General features: G+C 37.0%; 1 long non-coding RNA gene across 1 annotated transcript; it reads right to left on the bottom strand.

Moving 5' to 3' along the window:
- Positions 1-4,891: 4,891 nt before the first annotated feature.
- LOC107548947 (uncharacterized) lies at positions 4,892-6,397 on the bottom strand. The gene is made up of 2 exons (XR_001604512.1): positions 6,344-6,397; positions 4,892-5,040 (listed from the first exon to the last, which is right to left on the bottom strand). It is a non-coding gene; the product is annotated as an uncharacterized lncRNA (long non-coding RNA).
- Positions 6,398-20,424: the final 14,027 nt, after the last annotated feature.

The following is a 20,424-nucleotide window of genomic DNA, read 5'->3' as shown; positions in this document are numbered from 1 at the left end:
CAGTTTGAAAGAGAAAGCACCACGATGGGCCAGACACCCAGTGTTGCATTCACTGAACAAAAGCTCATGGTCATGAATAATGAATACCAAAGAATACAATGGAGGAGACAAGACAGAATCAGGTCGCTTATTGATTTCTAAGAATTAAATAACTGATGTTCTTAGTGTTACGTGTGTATAAAGTACAGACCTATAACACAAAGGCCATACATGCATTTAATTTAAATGGAGCTTCTTTCTTTTAAACAGAGCTGCTTCTTTTTACACATTCAGACAGGAAAACCTGACAGCTTATAACTTCACAACTGTGTGTTGTGCCTCTGGTGCCCTCTTATAGCAGATGTTTTCATCCAGCTCTCATTGGAGACCATATGCTTTTCCTCAAGCCATACAGCTAACACACGGTCTCTTTAAACAAGACAAAAATAAAATGCAATTATAATATAAAGCAACTAGTTAAAAAAACTAACTCTTCTTGTCTCTGTTTCTATGTATAAACTGAACCTTAATATTGATTTTGTACAGAAGCTACTGCAAGAAATCTAACATGGTACTGGACCAGTTTAGACAAGTTACAATGTCTTGTCAGCATCTTTTTGTAATATCTTGCACTAGCAGCTATGCATGTAATTTCATGAAAAGAATCAGAATCAGGTTGACTTTCAGGACAAAATGAAATCACAGCCAACACCTTTATTTTTTAAACATTGTATAAGTAATGTTAAAGTAAACAGGTTTTAATTATTTATTTGAATATGACGCAGTCATTATTTTGTCATTCTTATTTACAATATAAAAGTATTTGTAGTATTTTCAGATGCATTGATGAAGCCATAGAGCAGGTATCTCAGATTGGGCCCTTTCTATATCTATAATAATGACTTCATAAATTCAGAAGAATTTTTCTTAACACTGCTACTGTTAGTTATTGCACCTTCTCTAGTTCCAGTAATTTTAAAAACAGAGTTGCTGAATGTGGTATGTTGCTTCAGGGCTTCTGTCCAAGCACATAACTGCTGAAACTTGTGCAGCTTCACTGTTATGATCAGATGTCATTGCCATTCTCTCAGTCTTCAGTAACGCAATGTTATCACTCTAGCAAACAAAGTGAAATAATTTCTCATAATACTTGTATATTCATAATTTATATTTTATAATTAAATCTAATAAGTAATGTAGTCTTTATTCTCAAAGATAGATCAAAGTGCAATTTAAACTACTGCACTGCAGATGTCGCTAATGTTCTTCTATTAAAGACAACACTTGATTGCATCCTCCAGCAACCACAAGAGGGCGTTGATTGCTCAGTGGTGTTTACTGCATCGTAAACATTGAAACACAAGAAGTGCGACCCACTACTATTACAAAAGGACAGATACAATCATATTTTTTATCATGTTTTATAAAAACATAATCTTAAATTCTGCTTCCTACTGGACCTAATTCAATTGCTTTTTTGAGGCTGATTTTATAAAGTGCAGATTCCCAGAAAGTACAGAGGGTTCCAGGCTGTAGATCTGACAATGAAGAACTGTCAAGGACATGCTCAGCCAAGCAAGTGTGAGGCCCATCAGTTCTGTTCCCTCTACGAAAGTGAGAAAAACATTTCCTATTTATCAAATTAATTTATCACACAGTCACCTGAGTGACTTATCCTGCACCTGCAGTCTTAAAAAAATAAGTTTCAACCTCTCTTCTCAAGTCCCACAGCTTTGAAAATGTTTCTGTAATGAGTCAGTCAAAAAAATATATATTTAATTGCACCATAAGGCCCTTCAGGAATTTGCAGCCCTATTAATTCCCATCTAAACTGTCACTTTCACTGACAGAGTGTTTTTGACTGAGAGCCAAATAAATGTTAGCTGGTTCCCCTTCAAACAGACTTACAGACCAGCATTGTCTAAGAGTCTTAGAGTGTCTTTAATAACTAGCCAGGAATTAAAACAAACTTATAACAAGAGACTAAAGAGAAAAGGGTCTCTCAGACAAGGTTGTATTAACATACATCATGGTGTGTTTGTAGAGGGTCTGTGTGTTTACATTACACATTCTGGGTAAATATCACTTTTTAAATAATATTTTCCGAAAAAGAGAAGAGTGACTGACACAAAGTTTACAATTGGTATTAAGATCGGTCTGGGTTGATCCAATCACATGTGGTCAGCATGGCCGTTGTAGTACGCTGAAAAACGCTTTCTCACAGGCATCCTTGGATTATAATCGAAGCACAAACATCATGATCTTGCCAGCAGAATTTTGTCAGTTATTTTAAATCAGTACCTGTAATGTGATGTCAAACATACTGAAGAAGTTCCATCAATTCTTGAGCTTATATAAGTGCATTATTTGAGGAGACAGCCATCTGCAGTGATCGCCGACGCCATAGTGGGTATTATTGAGTGCAATCATTCAATCCCTTTAAAATAGGGGTGTCAAACTCAATTCCTGGAGGGCCGGAGCCCTGCAGAGTTTTTTTCCCAACCCTGCTCCAACACACATACCATGCAGTTTTCAAATAAGCCTAGAGGACTTGATTAGTTGATTAGTTAGTTAAAACGATCATACAACCAATGTGCACGTCTGTATGCATGGTGAGCGTTGCGCCAAAAGAATTCCCGCTCCTCACCAGAAGATGGCGTCCGCAGCTCTCTCCAGTGTTCGAATTCGGTCACTCGTTCGCTCAACTATCCACCTTTAACATATGCCCCCATGACGATTTGCGCGAATTATGGGGGTAAAGAATAAACGAAGGATTCGCTCCGTAAACGCAAAAATATGCATTTTTATACAACAGTTCTTTATAGCCCTCAAATCTGATTGGCGGAGAGGTCTTATGGCCCTCGAATCTGATTGGCTGAGAGTTTTTTTTTTATCCATAAGATATCCACCCAATATCGCCATGGGAGCCGTTTCACTCCACACAATTTTATAAATAATACAGTTTTTATGTAACAGATTGTAGTTTTAAGAGTTTTTTTAGGTGAGAATGTAGTTGTTTAGTCTTCAAATATGCGGTTTGTTAATAAAGATAACACCTATTTGAAAATTAGCTTCAACGATTTCGGAGATGTGAGCTCCAGGGCGTCAGCGGCAGTTCAGCGCTCATGAACCCGCTGAGAGGCAGCCTCACCTCGGCCGGTTCTTCTGGAATTTGCCGCTTGTTCTGATGTCTCTATAGTGGTTAAACATGAGATATAATTTGTTTTGGGTAAATCTAATGGGCAATCTTTGGCCTCCTTAATCTATTATTTGTCCCAGAGCAAATAGTATTGGATGAGGTGATTCAGGGGAAAGATTCATAGCTTTATATTTTTATATAACTTTCATGATGGCTGTTGTTGTTTATTAAATATTATTATACAATAAATAATAGTGTTTAATAACAGTATTTGATATTGAGAAACTGTGTGTGTTTGGAGCAAGCGGCAACCTTCCAGTCTCTCTCTTGAAACCAACACGGAAGTAACCTTTGCCCGTTTTCGATTATCCGTGAGTGACACTCTGCCAAGATGGCGGACGGCCGCTCTGCCCACTTTAGGCTTCAAAAATGCTCTTCAGAGACCTATGGGTGACCTCACGGACACTACGTCCATGTTTTTTTACAGTCTATGGGTTCGGAGTGATGGTGATTTTAGTTACACTGTCCCGCCATTAGATGGCGACAAGAGACTGTTTTTACAAGTCAGCAATAAAGACTTTTATATTGAAAGAGATTGAAACACTGTTGTAAACAAAGAAGTTATTTTACTTTCAACAACCTTGTAAGCAGTGGTGGAGGTAACGAATTACAACGACTCACGTTACTGTAATTAAGTAGTTTTTTCGTGTACTTGTACTTTTTTTGAGTGTATTTTAAAAGCTGTACTTTTACTTGTACTTAAGTACAAATTAAGCAAAATAATCTACTTCAGTTACTTTTAAATCATAGTTCGTTACTGAGTACGCCCACAATTGAATTGATATTCAAACCTTTGACGGCACTTCAGTAGCCAATAAAGATCCGACCACGGACCAATAAAAGCCCTGATATCTGAACCGAGAAAAGCAGCCGCTTTTCCAAGCTATGTCTCTCTTTCCTCTCCGACAGCGATGTACACATTTTTTTTAAGTATACAGTACGTGTTAGTTTTGCCAGTGGTATTGAAAATTATTAGTCGTCCTGAAATCAAAAATGACCCTACTTATTTTTTAGTGCACATTACTAGTCTTGTTGTGAACAATTGAACTGTGCAAGTCAATACACTAGGGAAAAAATTGTCTGCCGTCGTAATCTTTAATCAAAAACTGAAAATTCACTTCCGCTCTGGAATGGCGTTCTTGCTCTGATGACGTCAGTTTGACGGCTTCGGGAGAATCCTCTTGTTAAGTCATGACGTAAGGGCTGCTGTTTCCGGGTCCATGCCTCTACTTATTTCACTTGAGAATACTATCTCAGCAGCCATTTATGAGCATTATTTAATTAATATTACATATTTAAGCTAAGCATTTAAAAATTTGCTGTGTACATTACAGTCTCCGTGCTCACAGTGTCTCAGACACTAATATTTTAGTTGAACCACTGTCTGGCCATCTGGGATTTCAGTATGGAGATAAAGGTTAGGGTTATAATTTTTTTCAGTATTACATGACATTGTGGGTGTATATTAGCACAGTTTGTGGTTTTCTTGTGGCTTCTGGCAGAGCGTTAGGACCCAGAAGAGGTGAAGCGTGATATCAGACGTAACAAGCAGATATTCTTAACCACTCCTATCCAACCGTGAATCTGCTATAAGCAAGTGGTGGAGTGGAGGTGCACCACAATAAAACCTCACCCTTTATTCAATATTCCATTTAACTCGGAAATATATCACAACACTCCAGGGGGGGCCTGGCGCCGCACGCCGGAGGCGGGAACGGGAGGGGGAGCCGCAGGGCGGCCGCTCCCCGAGCCGCGGCGCGGGCCCAGCCCCGCTTCGCACCTCAGCCCGACCGACCCAGCCCTTAGAGCCAATCCATATCCCGAAGTTACAGATCTGACTTGCCGATGTCCCTTACGCTGCCCTGTTCACCTTGGAGACCTGCTGCAGATATGGGTCCGGCCCGGCGCAAGACTTACACCTTCTCCCCCGGATTTTCAAGGGCCGACGAGAGCTCACCGGACGCCGCCGGAACCGCGGCGCTTTCCAGGGCGTGGGCCCCTCTCTCGGTACAAACCCATTCCAGGGTGCCCGGCCCTTCACAAAGAAAAGAGAACTCTTCCCGGGGCCCCCGCCAGCTTCTCCGGGTTCGTTTGCGTTACCGCATTGGGCGCCTCGCGACGCCTGTCTTCGCCACTCCAGGTTCTGGGATCTGAACCAGACTCCCTTTCGATCGGTCGGTGGCGACGGAAGCCATTGCCCCTTCCTTCTGAACGGCACTCGCCCATCCCTTAGGACCGACTGACCCATGTTCAACTGCTGTTCACATGGAACAGTTGCAACTTCCGGTTCACGGGTACTTTAATATTGATATTTTTCAAGTCAGTTCACCTTTATTTATATAGCGCTTTTAACAATACAGATTGTGTCAAAGCTACTGTACAGCATTAATTAGGAAAATTTTTATGTTAATAATGCAAAGTGACAATAGTAAACACTAAATTTTTCAGTTAAACGCAGTTCATCATTGAATTCAGTGATGTCATCATCCAGCTCAGTTCAGTTTAAATAGTCTCTGTGCAATCAAGTCAACGATATCGCTGGAAATGAAGTGTCCCAAACTAAGCAAGACAGCGGCAAGGAACCAAAACTCCATCGGTGACAGAATGGAGATAAAACCTTGGGAGAAATCAGGCTCAGTCGGGGGGCCAGTTCTCCTCTGGCCAGACAAAACCAGCAGTTCAATTCCAGGCTGCAGCAAAGTCACATTGTGCAGAGGACTCAACTGGCTCCTGTGGTCTTGTCCCGGTGGCCGTCTGAGACAAGGTCTTTACTGGGGATCTGTATCTGGGGCACATCTAGTTGTCCTGGTCTCTGCTGACTTTCAGGGCTATAGAGGTCCTCACTAGGTCCTCTCTAGGTGCTTCAAGGTATTGAAGTTAGAAATTCCTGGATCACGACCACTAATTCACGTACTTTGTCAATAAGATAAAAGTGGGTTTTGTTCAAAGTAGCTATTATACACACAGACCTTTGATATGAATTAATATTTTTTGGTAATTCATTAAATATCGCCGACTAAATAGTAACTAGTACTCTGAGTAGTTTTTGAGAGGAGTACTTTGTACTTTTACTTAAGTACTGTGTTGACACCAGTACTTTTACTTGTAATTGAGTATTATTCAGCAATGTAACAGTACTTGTACTTGAGTACAAATTTTCAGTACTCGTTCCACCACTGCTTGTAAGACGCAGTTAACAAATGCAGTGAGCAGCGCTGCCATCGGAAATCCCCCTAACAGATGAAAGAATAGTATGACAAAGATATCGCTTTCCTCAGCGGACATTCTCAAACTGGTGTTTTATTGTAAAGATGAGATTGAGCTGAAGAATGAATGCTGTATCCAATGCAGGTAATCACACTCGCTCAGTCCATCTCTCTCTCATAATACTCGACTCTACATAATACAGTGAGCTTTTAATACAGTGACACCATAAGCTTTTAATGAAGCAACTCAGCGTTCCTTCGTTACTAGTTATGTTTTCAAATGAGTAACGGAGGCTTCTATAGTAACGTGTGTCGTAGTCTTGAGTCAATGGGTGTCATCATGGTACAGTCTGCATACATGTCGTACCCAAGTTATATTTATCAGATCCATGTCGCACATTGTGATTTGCAATGATCTTATAGGATTGCGGGGGAGACCAGGGATGGTTGTAAAAAATTTTGCATTTCTGTATCTTGGAGTTCTTTTAAGCCAGTGCATTCAAAATGTGATTCAAACTAGTTACAAGCGTCTGCTATTAAATAGCATAGCTATTATCTTTGCAGCAGAAACAAAAAATTCATGATTTGTTTTCAAACACAATGAGTGAACTGTTACAATTCACCTCATAGTCCAGGTTAGTTGTAACATACCCTGTTGTGAGATGTAACATAATATTCACCAAGGTGAGATGTAACATTATGCAATAAGGATTATGACAAAAACATGTTTTTAAAGCTTTTTAATCAACACTGGCTTTTCAACATAATTGGTATGTGTGTGTGCATTACATTAGCATCATGATAATAAAACTGAATTGTGTGTGTGTGTAAGCATGTTTTTTTTATGTCAGTCATAGTAATTGGCCATAAAAATAAATTAACTTGAACACTTGATCGTTGAGAGACACCCCTTGGTTTGTCTTTCTCTTCCAAGAACTAGGCATACTGAAATTCAAAGAAAACATAAATAAAACAAAACTTTGCTTGCTTTGTAACATGTTTCACTGATAACCCAGACTAACCCAGTGTCTTGTAACCTTGAACTACCTCACCTTACAGCTAACAGCCAAAACAGTAGCACTAACAACTTGCATGAAAGATATCTACACAGGCACAAAATAAACATAATTTAACTTTGATGAGTTTAACTACAAAGCAGGGACTGCCATAACAAAAATAAATGAAGTTCAAAAAGTTACTTTCTTACCTCAAAATGAGTTTTTCTCCTCTAAAATCTACTTTGTCTGCCACAGGGCTCTACTTCCTCATGTGGAATAAGGACCAAACTAAGAATGTGTGAAGTGAATTAGGTGATTTGTAATTTGTCCCTTATTTGAGAAATTGGAAGTGTTACAACTGACCCGTGTTACAACCATCCTCGGTTTCCCCCCAGAAAGCGTTGGTGTATATTTAATTACAAAATTTTCTCTAAAATTAAATCAAAAGTTCAAAAACATGCAATTACACAATCTGACCACCAACTTTCAGACACCATTTTAGTCATTTTGAGCTCAACTGTCATGGACATAAACACACAGGACAGTGGGATATGCTATAATACAAAACCTATCAGATTAATCTATCTCAGTAGACAGGATGTGACAAATTAATCATAGCATTTGAAGTGCTTCCTACCACTGGGCAGCATTTTTCAGCTTTCTAACGCAGTCGGGGGAAAGGGGTGACAATCAACATTATGTAATATTAACTATATTAAATTTTAATATATTGTACAAGCATAACATGCTAGTAATGCGTTCCACAAGTTTTAAATACCTTTGGTATATGAATATTACATTTTGAATATTACTTTGTCCTTTTGTGGGATACTTCCTTACGATTGAATTTTGTGCTGAAATTTCTCACAATTTTTATTCACTGCACTGCACCAGAAGTTGCAATGCCCACAGAAGCTATATGTTCATACCAGGTGTAAACGGGACCAAAGAGAGCTGCTCTACCCTGCAGTACAGACAGGATAACAGTGTAACTTCCTTCTCTTGTGGCCTAACTAGCAACAAAACTGAAGCAGCCTAGATGTGACTGGACAAAGACAGAAAAATTCAAGAAAAAACATATGTGGAGTGAGATGAAATGCAATGAGACACTTGTTCAGAATTACAAAAGCACAGAAAGTATATGTTCTTTGCTTTCTCTGTGTCTCTGTTTGTCCCCTAAGCCTGAAGGGGTGAAGATATCATCTGAATCAGTCCACCAACACTGGTTCCTGACATCAAGACTCCAGCCAGTTCTGTTTGTTTTCCTTTAATGTTGCTCTTGTCACAGATGTTGATGGATTTTTCACATGGGGAAATAATCTGTGATGTCGCATCACATTTGGTGATGTTTGAAGATGATTATGTAATGACATGCTGTGTGATTTAGACATCTGATAACAGAAGTGATTGCTGTACTGATTTGTTCAAATCTCCCAAGAAAAGACCATCATTTTGGATTGAGTGTTCCTCTGATGCTAGTGGTGGACTTGCATTACCACCATCTCAGTGAGTGACTCAAATGAAACCGATTCTGAGAAAGATATAAAAAGAAGAAGAAATAAGAGAGATAATGAGAAAGTGCACACAACTTGAAAGTGCTCTGTTTCTTTTTTTTATCTGCAAAGAACAATGGGCATTTGAGTGTACAGTATTAACAATTAAGACCAGTTTCAAATGCAAAAACAGAGACACACCTTTAATGATTTATTAAAGTCAAGATAACATATATTAAAAACAATAAAACATTGACTAGGACTCTGCCAGCAAGAATGTAGCAACTGAATTTGTAAGCTTTGTGTGAAAAGTTTAAAATTGGTTTTGTACTACGTATAAATGAACTCAAAAATTAAATGAACAAAATGAAATGCCCCCAAATGAACCATTGAATTGCCTATTTAAAAAAAGCACTCATTTCCAAATCCCATTGCTTAATCTGGAAATCAGTGAATCTATCATTATTATCTATGCTGTCGAGTTTACTCTGTGCTATAATTAGTTTACTTTGAAAGCCTCTGTGCTGTTACTACTAAATACATAACCAAGCAGTCAGAGGAGACATCACACAACCTTTTAAACCTGAGGAGATGTTAACATGCTTGGCCTATTTTCATTTCAGTTGTCACAATTAATAAGAATATTCACAGAAACATTTATAAAACTATTTTGATTTTAAGTGTATTGACAAGTTGATGCTTCCCCTTTAAATTGACTTGATTTTTTTGAAGCACACACACACAGGTTTTGGAGGAGATCTCTGTTATTTGGTGAACACCCTCCACACTGTCAGTCTCGCTGTTTGTTTTGGCTCCTGAGGGCTTCCTGAGTCAAACGTGTCTCCGATTTGGAACAAGAACATAAGTCTGCAAGTTCTTGAAACAGTGTTTGTCTCTTCTTAAAAGTATTACGATGGAAAAAGTATCTTACAAATACAATGGATGTTATGTGTTTAGTTTAATTCACTTCCAGTGAGCTTGACTTGCACTGTGATCTCTTGACTTATACTGAGATCAAACTGCTAGATAGTAACAGTTTTTGTTAATGTTGGAAAGTGTGTTGTTAATAGATAAATTGATATTTCATGAACACTGTTGACCAAATGAAATTTCACCCATTTTTGTTTCTTAATCTTGTGCACTTGCTTACGTGAGAGACAAGTGTCATGCCTGATGGCAAATGCCCACAATAACCTTGGGAAAAAATACTGTTTATATCTCATTTCCTCTGGAGTTCCATCTCAGTAAATGTTCTTAAAGTCAGTGTCATGCACTTTTGATACAAAAACCTTTCAAAGCCATTTTCCCCCCACTCTTTCCATCTGTAATATAACTTTAGATAGTAAAACACACTAAAATTAAACTAACTAAAACAGTGATGACTTGTCCTTGACACTTAAGATGTGTCAACAGGCCCTCACAGCAGACAAAACACTAAACATCTGAACCGGAAGCATGCGTGCTATGTAGTTTTAAACAAACTTATGCAGTTTTGTAGCAAGTGTGCTTGCATGCCAAACACTGGTCTGGTGCAAGAATGAGTAACTGTCGTACTCCCCCAGTGCTGTGACCTGGCGGATTTCCTTCTGCATCTGTGAGGCAGTTTTGAATCAATATCAAAATAACCCCACTGAACAGACCGAGATAGAACATGTTATCAGTCTAAACAGCTGAGAGGAATGTGTGATTGTTTCCATTGGACAGTCTGAACTACCGGAACGTCTTCATGAAAAGCTTTACAAAAGGCTTTCTGATGGACAGTTATTACGTCAGTTCATGTTTTGTATAACATTTTGTATAACTAAAGCTACAAATTCTCAATTGAAATATTTTTTCCCAATAGCTTAGCATAACACTAAAGTCAGCCTGCTAAACTATCATGGCAGTGGTTTTTAACAGAGGGCCTCAGCAAACTTTCAAGGGGCCACAGGGTGACTTTAATCTAATTAGATATTAAAAAAAATGTAATCTGAATTTGCATTTTCCCCTCATTAAGTGGGAATACCTGAATCAGAATCTTGAATTATGGAATCACAAAATGATGTTTTGTTGTTAATTGTTTTTCTATATCAACACTCCCAGTTTCTGCTAATGAAAACAACAACAACATTTGTCATAAAACAAACAGAAATACTTATCCAGTATGAGGGGTCATCGATTATTGTGTTGGTGAATCAAGCCTTCAGGTCAAAAAGGCTGAGAACCACTGCACTATGCAATTTAGCACAGTAATAACAAGAAAAGCATTTTTATTAGCTAGAACTAAATATTGGCATTAAATGACTTTGAGTAAGCTTTAGAACAGTGGTCACCAAACTCAGTCCTGGAGGATCTTGCAGAGTTTAGTTCCAACCCTAATCAAACACACCTGAACCAGCAAATCAAAGTCTTACTTGAAACTTCCAAGCAGGTGTGTTGAGGCAAGTTGGAGCTAAACTCTGCAGGACACCGGCCCTCCAGGACTGAGTTTGGTGACCCCTGCTTTAGAAGGAGCTACTGCTTGTGGCCTAATTTCTTAGTGCAGGATTTTGTTAGAAGACATGCAATATGCGTCAAATTTTGTTTTTGTTTTTATTTTGAATCACGCATGCCACATTAGAGAGCATCAGAGTATTTCTCTTACATTTTATTTTGAATCATGTATTATAATACGTTGCCATTCCAGATGAAGTTACCGGCCAACTGAGTTTTATTTATTTTACTTAGACAATTTTTTCTTACATTTGGTGCTTGTGGAGAGTTTAAATTTGGACCCTTCTTTTAATTAAATATGGGAAGATAGGAATGTAATTGTAAAGATCATTGCCCAATCCCATGTGTAACAGTACAACATTCTGCATTAAAGATAAAGACCTAAGGTCGCAAAACTCTGGACTTTTGGTAGTACCTAGGATAGCAAAATCCACTAAAGGAGGTAGAGCTTTTTCCGCATTTGGCTCCCAAATTCTGGAATAGCCTTCCTGATAATGTTCGGGGTTCAGACACACTCTCTCTGTTTAAATCTAGATTAAAGACACATCTCTTTGGCCAAGCATTCAAATAATGCATCTCATAATTTTGTACTGCAGTTATATCTGAGCAAATGCACATTATCATTCTTTAGCTTGGGTTAAACAAATCAATTTTGCTTGGTTGGAACAGCAGCTACGCTAATTATGTCTCTATTTGTTTCTCTGTTTTTGACATCCCGTGGTAACTAGGATTTACACAAGCTTCAGTCTGGATCCAGAACACCTGAGAAGAGATGATGCCAACCCCTCAGAGGACCTCAGATGAGGCCAACCCTGAAACAACATACAGAACTACCACATGTTGCTATAAGTTTGATTGCATCATATAATAATTGCTGTTAATAGTGTTCATCGTCTGTTTGATTACGTCTTTAATAGATTTTTCCGTACATTTCTGCCATATGTACATTAACTGACAGTCACCACTGATAAGCTACCGCTAAATATTGTAGAAACTTAATTTGCTGTAAAGTTGCTTTGCAATGATTTGTATCGTGAAAAGCGCTATACAAATAAACTTGAATTGAATTAAAGATAATTTAATCCACTATTTTACCTCTGTAGTAATTAGGGAAGACTGATCAGACAGTAAGTTTGTACACTCCTAAGATGAACAAGAGTTTTGTGTGTCTTCTTTAGCTGGAGACTCAAAATCTCATTTGGAACCGGATTACATGGATTGAATGTATTAAAGTGATTTATGTCCAGGCATTCTCAGACAGATGATTGCAATCTTTTAAAAAATCATAATAAAGACTAGAACCCAGGGCTTTACTCTGTCAAATTCAGATACCCTGATGCACAGTGACGGTGCATCGTTTTCCATTGTTTATGACGTCTAATTGTAAGTTAAACTATTTGTTGGGCTACCTACTGTGTTAACTGTGGTCTGTGGTAACCACAATATGACAACTAGACAAATGTTTGAGCAACTTTTCTCCAAATAATTTACTGAATACTCCATTGCTCCTATAATGTTATTTATAGCCCAATTTTATGACAGTCCAATTAGTCGTAGATTTTGGTTTAGTCCATGAAGTCTGTACTCGGTGACAGTCTCTCTTCATATCTCCTTTTTAAGCCTCAGTGGGAGTCTATTTGATGACAAGTGTGCTTCTGTGCTGTCTTGTTTTATTAGGGCAAAACAACAACTTTGATTGAGTGTGCTTCTCCATTAACCATGTAACAAAAACACCCAACTCAGTGTTCACAACTTCATTTAGGCCTGTGTGTGTATGAACATACATGAGTGTCTCACTTTTGAACGTCAAGATATGACAAATCTCTTTGTCTCTCTTTCTGCCTGTCTCTCACTATTATTTCTAAATTTGATCCTATTTTTTTCTACCAGTTTATAACTGCCAATTACTTACACACCAAGGAGTCCTTGAGATAGGAAAATTCCCACAGCAATACAGGGTTTTTGATGCTATCCGTCAGAGCTTACATCTTTGTTGTGAAAAACCTTCTGTCTTCTGCCTCTGCTCTGCTCTCCTACACTCTCCAGGAATGATCACATCCTATACGGAGAGAGTAATATAGTATTACCACAGCTTTCTTTCAGCAGATATTTAAACTTTGTGAGAACTCGTTTTCAAATATGCCAATGTATTTCAATAATGAAAACTCCTGTGTCTACTGTATGTTTCCAAAATTTGCCACATTATTATCATTAACACAAACTACAACACAATCCATTAAAATAAAATAAATATTAACTGAAATAAAATACAATTGAAAAAATACTTAAGCTTATTTTATTTCAGCTAGTTGTTCAGAAAGACGGCATTCCTCATTACTACTACTAAAATAGCTCAAACGAAATTAACAACTAAAACAAAATAACTATATAGACATGTTAAGAAAAATAATCAAAAATGACAAAAACACAACAAAATGACTAAAACTTTAACTAAAGTTAAAAGAAAAGAGAAAATATAAAAATAAAATAGTTCAAAATATTATCAAAAACGATGATTGTACAGTATATCAGTGACAATATAATATCACTGATTCGCAATGCATAAATATGGCCCATATAGCAGCTTATTCTAGCCGTGAACTGCTGATTAAGACTGTAAGTTAGAACATTTGCATGGATAGAGACCAATCACCTGTTGTTGTTGTTGTTGTTGTTGTTGTTGTTTAACGTCATTTAGGGGCAGTTGTATCTGAAGTTTTGATCCCATGACTCGTAGACCTAGTACATGGAAATGTACTGTTCAAATAATTGTACAGCAAAACAATTTTATGTAGAGTTAATGTTGAGGTAAATATATGTAGAGATAATTCTAATTTGTCTATCGATGAGTATTTATTTATTTCGATTTTTTATAACATTATCAGACATAAAAAAAGAATGCAGAATGTAGAGTTCTACTTACTACTAAGTGCCTCAAACACACTGTGAGTATCTACTGCTTGTTTTGTGAGCAGTATGTATCAGGCGATGAACGGGCTGCACGTGGTCTGCAGGAGGAGGTTTGAGGTTTGAGAACTTTGTGCCAGGATGGCTGCCTGAAGTCACAAAAGTTTTGGTGTTTGAGGGAGTAAACAGGAAACACCGCTGAACATCACCACCAATCTTTGCCCAAGAGAGCGGAACAGAATCATGGCAGAAAGGAATGGTGGGTAATTAAAAGCACCCTCAGTGGCCGCAGTCGCTATTACTGTAAATTCCTCAGTGTGCAGCGGCCACAGCATGCGCTGATCCAGTCTGAGTGTTTTCTTCTGGCTGACTGAAACCTACCAGCCCTGCATTAGCTGCTCATTTTCAACAATCAGATAACCTATAATGCTAAGGCTCTCATATTTCTCATCATGCATATCTGAATCATTGAAATGAACCATACAATATTAATTAAAGCCTGAGCAACACAGAGACTAATTTCAGAGCTTGCATTTTATGTATTCTAAATATGCAATTTGTTGCCTAGTTATATATATATATTTTATTAATAACAATTGTATTAATAATAATAATAGATTCTGTTAATAACAAAAATATATTTTTTATTAATAATAAAATTGAATATTTAATTATTATAACAATTTCATAGTATTATTATTAATATTATTATTATTATGAATAATCATCATCATTTGTATGAATAAAAATCAAACCTTGGTGCATAAAAGTTAGTTTCCTTCAGTACTTAAAGTTGTATGTTTGTATGAATATACAATATATAACATTCAGATTGTAAATTACTTCATACATATTCTTTTTTAATGCAGGCTTCGGGGAAAAAGTAATAGTGCATCCATTGTTTTGAATTTCTCCAGTCAACAACAAGGCTTATCTGGGAGCTGCAGTCCTGCTACACATGCAACGTGTTTGGCCCACTGCACTGGAAACTAAATGGAATATTACCATCTACTGGAAAACAAAATGTAATATCCCTCATGTTCGCCAGCATCAGTTAACTGCAATCAGCATTGCAAAGGTAACTGACTGATCCACCCTAGCTGGACTATGGAGTCCATACTCTTACTCTCTGACACAGCTTAACAAAAATAACCACTGGGAGTATTTACTCTGCTGAAGAAGACCATTGATTCCTGGCTTCCTCTGTTACACCCCAAATAGTCCCTGTTAAGGGAGGAAATGCCCTGTAGTGACCCTGTTTTATAACATTTAGAGATGTAGCCCTCTTACAAAAAGCCATAGCACAGGCAGATGTTATTCCAAAGGGAAAACAGTAATGGAAGTCAACTGCGTAATACTGCTGTCTAGAAATCTAATACTAAGTTCAGCTGAACCTGTGACCTAGAAAGGAAGGGAAAAAAATGACCTCTTATCAGTACGGTGCACCTGGATTATCATACAACATCTTATTATTTTGTTATTTTAATTTTCTTATAGTGTCAGATGCTCAGACTTGATGTCATATTATTTACTTATTCTGAGGACATGCTCACATGGATTCTACGGAGATCATTTGTTAGTGGTGCTTAAATCGAAAATTAATTTACAGTCTTTGTGGAAAATTGCAATCTGTTAATTAAAAATAATGAGAGGAGTTACTGGGAGATGATTTACCACTAGGAACGTTTCTTGTTGTCAGCAGAGTTATTCATTTTGGCTTTTGCTAAATGTTGAATTAATCTTCTTTGGACAACAACACACTCTCTGTCTCATTTGCCAGATTTAGGTCTTCTCTGGCTGTCGACAGAAAGTATAGATTTTATCAATGCGGTCACATGGATTAATCTTCAGCGATTGGATTACAAGGAGAGAACAAGGCCTTCAATATGAAGAGAACCAAAAACACTGTTTAATTGCATTACAGCTGCAGAGAGTCTGCAATTAGCCTGCTGTTTGTGGAGAGCCGGCTTGACTTTTATTGGCTAAGCAAATTTGATGAAGGTTTGTGATTTTGACCTTTTTGGTGCATTAAGCAAGAACACAGGGCAGACCACAGCAGATAAGATGAATAAGAGTGGGGGAAGACAAGAGAGTGAAAGACATAAGCAGAAGGAAAGAGACAGGGAGAAAGTGTTATCAGTGCTGAAAATCTTCCTGTATGAGGAGCGCTGGGAGAACAGAGTACGGAAATTCAGAACAGGTCATCTCTCTCTCTCATCAGTGAAGGATGCACAGACCGGAATGACTGAGTTTAGGAGGATGACCAAAGCACAAATAAAATAAAAGATATCCTGCAGCTGAATTCATATGTATCCTTAGTTTATATAGTTTTATCCTAGGAAACACTACACTAGACATCCTAAAGATTTGTAACTGATCTAGTCTCTGCTAACAAAGTTGCTTTAATTGCTTTATTATAATTCATAGAAATTCATTAAACAAACTGTTACTGTACCATTCACATCTCATTCAACCTTCAGCATACTCTTGAATGACCTAAAATAACCACAAGGGAATTATTTCATTTATCAGAAATACTGACAATTAATGCAATTCAAATAAGTATTTACATTAAAAATGCAAAAGGTCTGACAAATAATCATAATTATATTTAGTCAAAAAGTCAAATACCTTCCAATAAACTTGTCTTAAATCTACTTGAGTCAAATTTAGTCAGCATGTTGCAGCAATTTTCAACCAACAAGATCACCCTTAAATAATGTTAATCCTTTTAGTTTTTTTGCAATTGCCACATTTTCAATATTATTGCTTTATTATTCATTATAAATTAGTATCAATCTCGCTACTGTTTGCCTAATGTATTTCTGGAAATCTCAGTCTTGAAAAGCAATTCTACAGTAATCTGACTCCACTCTTAGCACCTCATTCACACACACAGACACTCTGCAGGTGAGAGTTAAAGCATCGGTAACCCATTTAACTTTGCGTGTTAAGGACACATTTGAGAGGTGGAGAGACCTTTCACCTACAGGATCCCTGAACTGTGGCGTTTCAGTACAGTTTATAGTTTGATTGGAGTTTTTACTCTCAATACATTCTAATATTGGTTGGTTCTTTGAGGTTTCTTCGTGTTTTTTTTAAATGCTTTTCCTGTCTCTTCTAGTCTGCATCCATATCTCTGTTGCAGAAGCTTGTCATTTTCTCTCCTTCATTCCTTATTTTCTCTCCCAAGATTAGAAACTGAAGCAGAATAAAGCCTCTAATCTCCTTTCAGGCACTTAATTCCTGCTGTCTCCTGCTCATGTAGTTTGTCTTTCAGACTAATTGGTGTCGTTCCCTTGTTTTTTTGTCTTTCTGCAATTTTTTCTTTATAAGCAAATCATTAAAACCTTTTAATTTCTTGATACCAGGTCAAGGGTACATTGTTTCATTTGTCCTATAAGATTACATATTGTGTGCGTGAGAATCGAATCCCTTCAGTCATTCTATAAACTTTACTTCCTAAACCTCCCTAACATAACTGCATGCCAAATTTGTCATAGTGAAATAGAAATTGAATTAAAACATTTGGATTTTCACCTTTTTTGTCTTTTATTATAAATACTGACAAGAGATCCCCTTCTTGAAAATGTAATGCACTAGGTATTACCCTGAAAAGCCTTACAAAATTGTCAGATTTTTTTTTTCAATTAATTAATGAATTTATTTATTTGTAAATGGAACTTTACTGAATCTTCAGAACAAAAAAAAAAGTTGCATATTGATACACCAGGCTTTTGTGAGTCATATAGTATGATATATGGAGCTCATACTTAAGGTGGGGGAAAAAACACCTCAGTTTTATTAAGAGGCCCAAACATATGCAGTTGGGTGCAGTTGCTGATAATTATATGGCTAAAAAAATAAGATGAAATTCTGATAGCTTGCAGTGCAAATCAATGAGAACTTTTAATAATATAGCAGACATAAAGATGATGCTTTTATGATTTATGTTTTATAATGATTTAAGTTGCTTCAGTCCAGTAAGTGTTGATCTTGAACTATTACTAATAATATAAAAGTCATTCTTACTTTTACTTCGGAAAAAATGAATAAATATTTTAAGAGCAAAAAGACTTGTGAAGCACAACCTTCAGGGGATGTTTTTAGAATTACACTAAAAGGCCATTTACTTGCTAAAAAAGTATCGAATCAATTGAAAACTATCAATCAGACGACACTAGGCATGTAGTAAATTGTGCAAAACAGGTTTTGATCATGTTGATAATTTTGAGGCCTTAGATATTTGTGTATCAAATATGATACAGTAGGCTTTATAGGTCTAACAGACTAAGCAGTTAATGAGCATATATATGCTAAAGAGGGAGTAATAGATTGTCAGGTAAAAAAAAAAATCACAATTGGTTCATAAAAATGCTTGGTCTAGTGTCTGTACTGCAAAGATTCGTTCAAAACAATTTAACAGACTCTGTTATACTGTTCAGTGGATATTATGAGTCCCACTATGAATCAGTCAACCCATCTAACCCTAACTTTCATTGATTGTACTGAAAGAGAAAAGAGGAGAATCTTCCAGCTTATGAATTACATTGTTGTGTGGTAGAGAGGGGACACATGGTCGGCATCTGTGTAGCTAAGGCTCGGTGTACTGTACATCCGGTAAACAGAATGCACACAAAAAGCAGAATGCTATTGAGAGACAGAAAACAGCACTGTCAGCCTGTCCTCAGCAGAACATAACACTTTGTAGTCTATTTACAAATATGACCAAGAGTCACAAAATGATGAGCACTGTTTGTGTGGTAAAAACAAAATCTCAACAGAAAATACTCTAATAAGAACAGACAAAACACTGGTTTCTATCTGTGTGTGTACTAGAAAGGACTTTATTGTTATAGTGTGCATATTTGAACTTTTTCATATATATTTGTCACTTACAATCAAAAGGACAGTTTTGTAGTTGTACACATTATTCTGTAAGCATCACTCAGAAATGCCAGAGCTGCTCCGTTTACATTCATGTGGTTACGTCACCCCTGGTTACATGGAATAATGCATTTCTGAATATTTATATATTTATCGACATCACACAGCATGATATAGCAGTAGACACTTTGCTTAAAATGTTTTACATTCACATTTTTGATTCATAGAATATTAGATATAACAAAAGAATATATTTGTATCTCTTTATATTTCATAATCCACATATGTTGCTTGCTTCCTACCAGTGATCAAGATTTGTCATTTTTTTGTATTTCAAATGATTCTACACAAATAAAAACCAACATAATAGGAGTTGCTTTTGACACTTTAAAATGTTAAAACATTTCCTTCAAGCGAAAAAGCCACAGTGAACCACAAAATGTATGCGTCATCTCGAGACAAAGACAACCACATTGACCACTGATCATGACTGGTTTGAAAACCTAAGAATCCTAATCTGTTATCTATACTCGCACACAGACACACACATCCCATACAAGGCGTGAAATGTTCAAAGGGACCACATGATAATGGGATTGTACCACGAGAGCTCAATTAAATGAATTGTCAGCGTACAGCGTAAATACATTTTCAATGTCATGTCAAACAGTATTCCATCTAAATAAGCTAAACCCCTGCCTAGTGTATTGTGAACATTGTGAACATTGCTGCTTTACATGGTCAACTGGACTTTCTTGAGTTTAAAATATAATGTTCTATGTCTCTGATATGTTGCTTTTGAATCTATAACAAAATCATTCTCTTGAAGGGGCAAAAAAGTCTTGTGCAAGGTATCAAATTTGTCATTATAATAATTGTTGCTCTGACCCAAGGGAGGCCACAAGTAAAACTTAAAATGTTGATCCATTGACTCAATACACTAAAAATCCCTTTTCCTTAACATTTGAAATATAACAAAAGAAGAGCTCTTAAGCTCTACTTGAGGCAGTTCATTGGATCTCAGTTCATTTTGAAAGCTATGAGTGTAATTTTCCTATGGCATGGAGTTAATTGAGACTCGTTCTCAATGAGATGCTTTAGTCATGTAGAACGTCTCTGCACGCTCTTCATGATGATGAGTTACTTAATGACGGGAAGTTTATGGCTAGATAAGGCACTCACACAGTGGTGTGTCTGCTTTGTGAGGTGTGTCAAAAAGAAAAAAGATGTGCTTGAAAAAATGCTTTGTGGACCACTGATGTAAGCCAGCTGTTGCAAAACCA

This window comes from Sinocyclocheilus grahami, unplaced genomic scaffold (assembly GCF_001515645.1).
Source record: "Sinocyclocheilus grahami isolate Dianchi unplaced genomic scaffold, SAMN03320097.WGS_v1.1 scaffold358.1, whole genome shotgun sequence".
NCBI classification, from domain to species: Eukaryota; Metazoa; Chordata; class Actinopteri; order Cypriniformes; family Cyprinidae; genus Sinocyclocheilus; species Sinocyclocheilus grahami.
The sequence above is the reverse complement of the archived record's forward strand: the minus strand, read 5'-3'. Positions and strand labels throughout refer to the sequence as shown.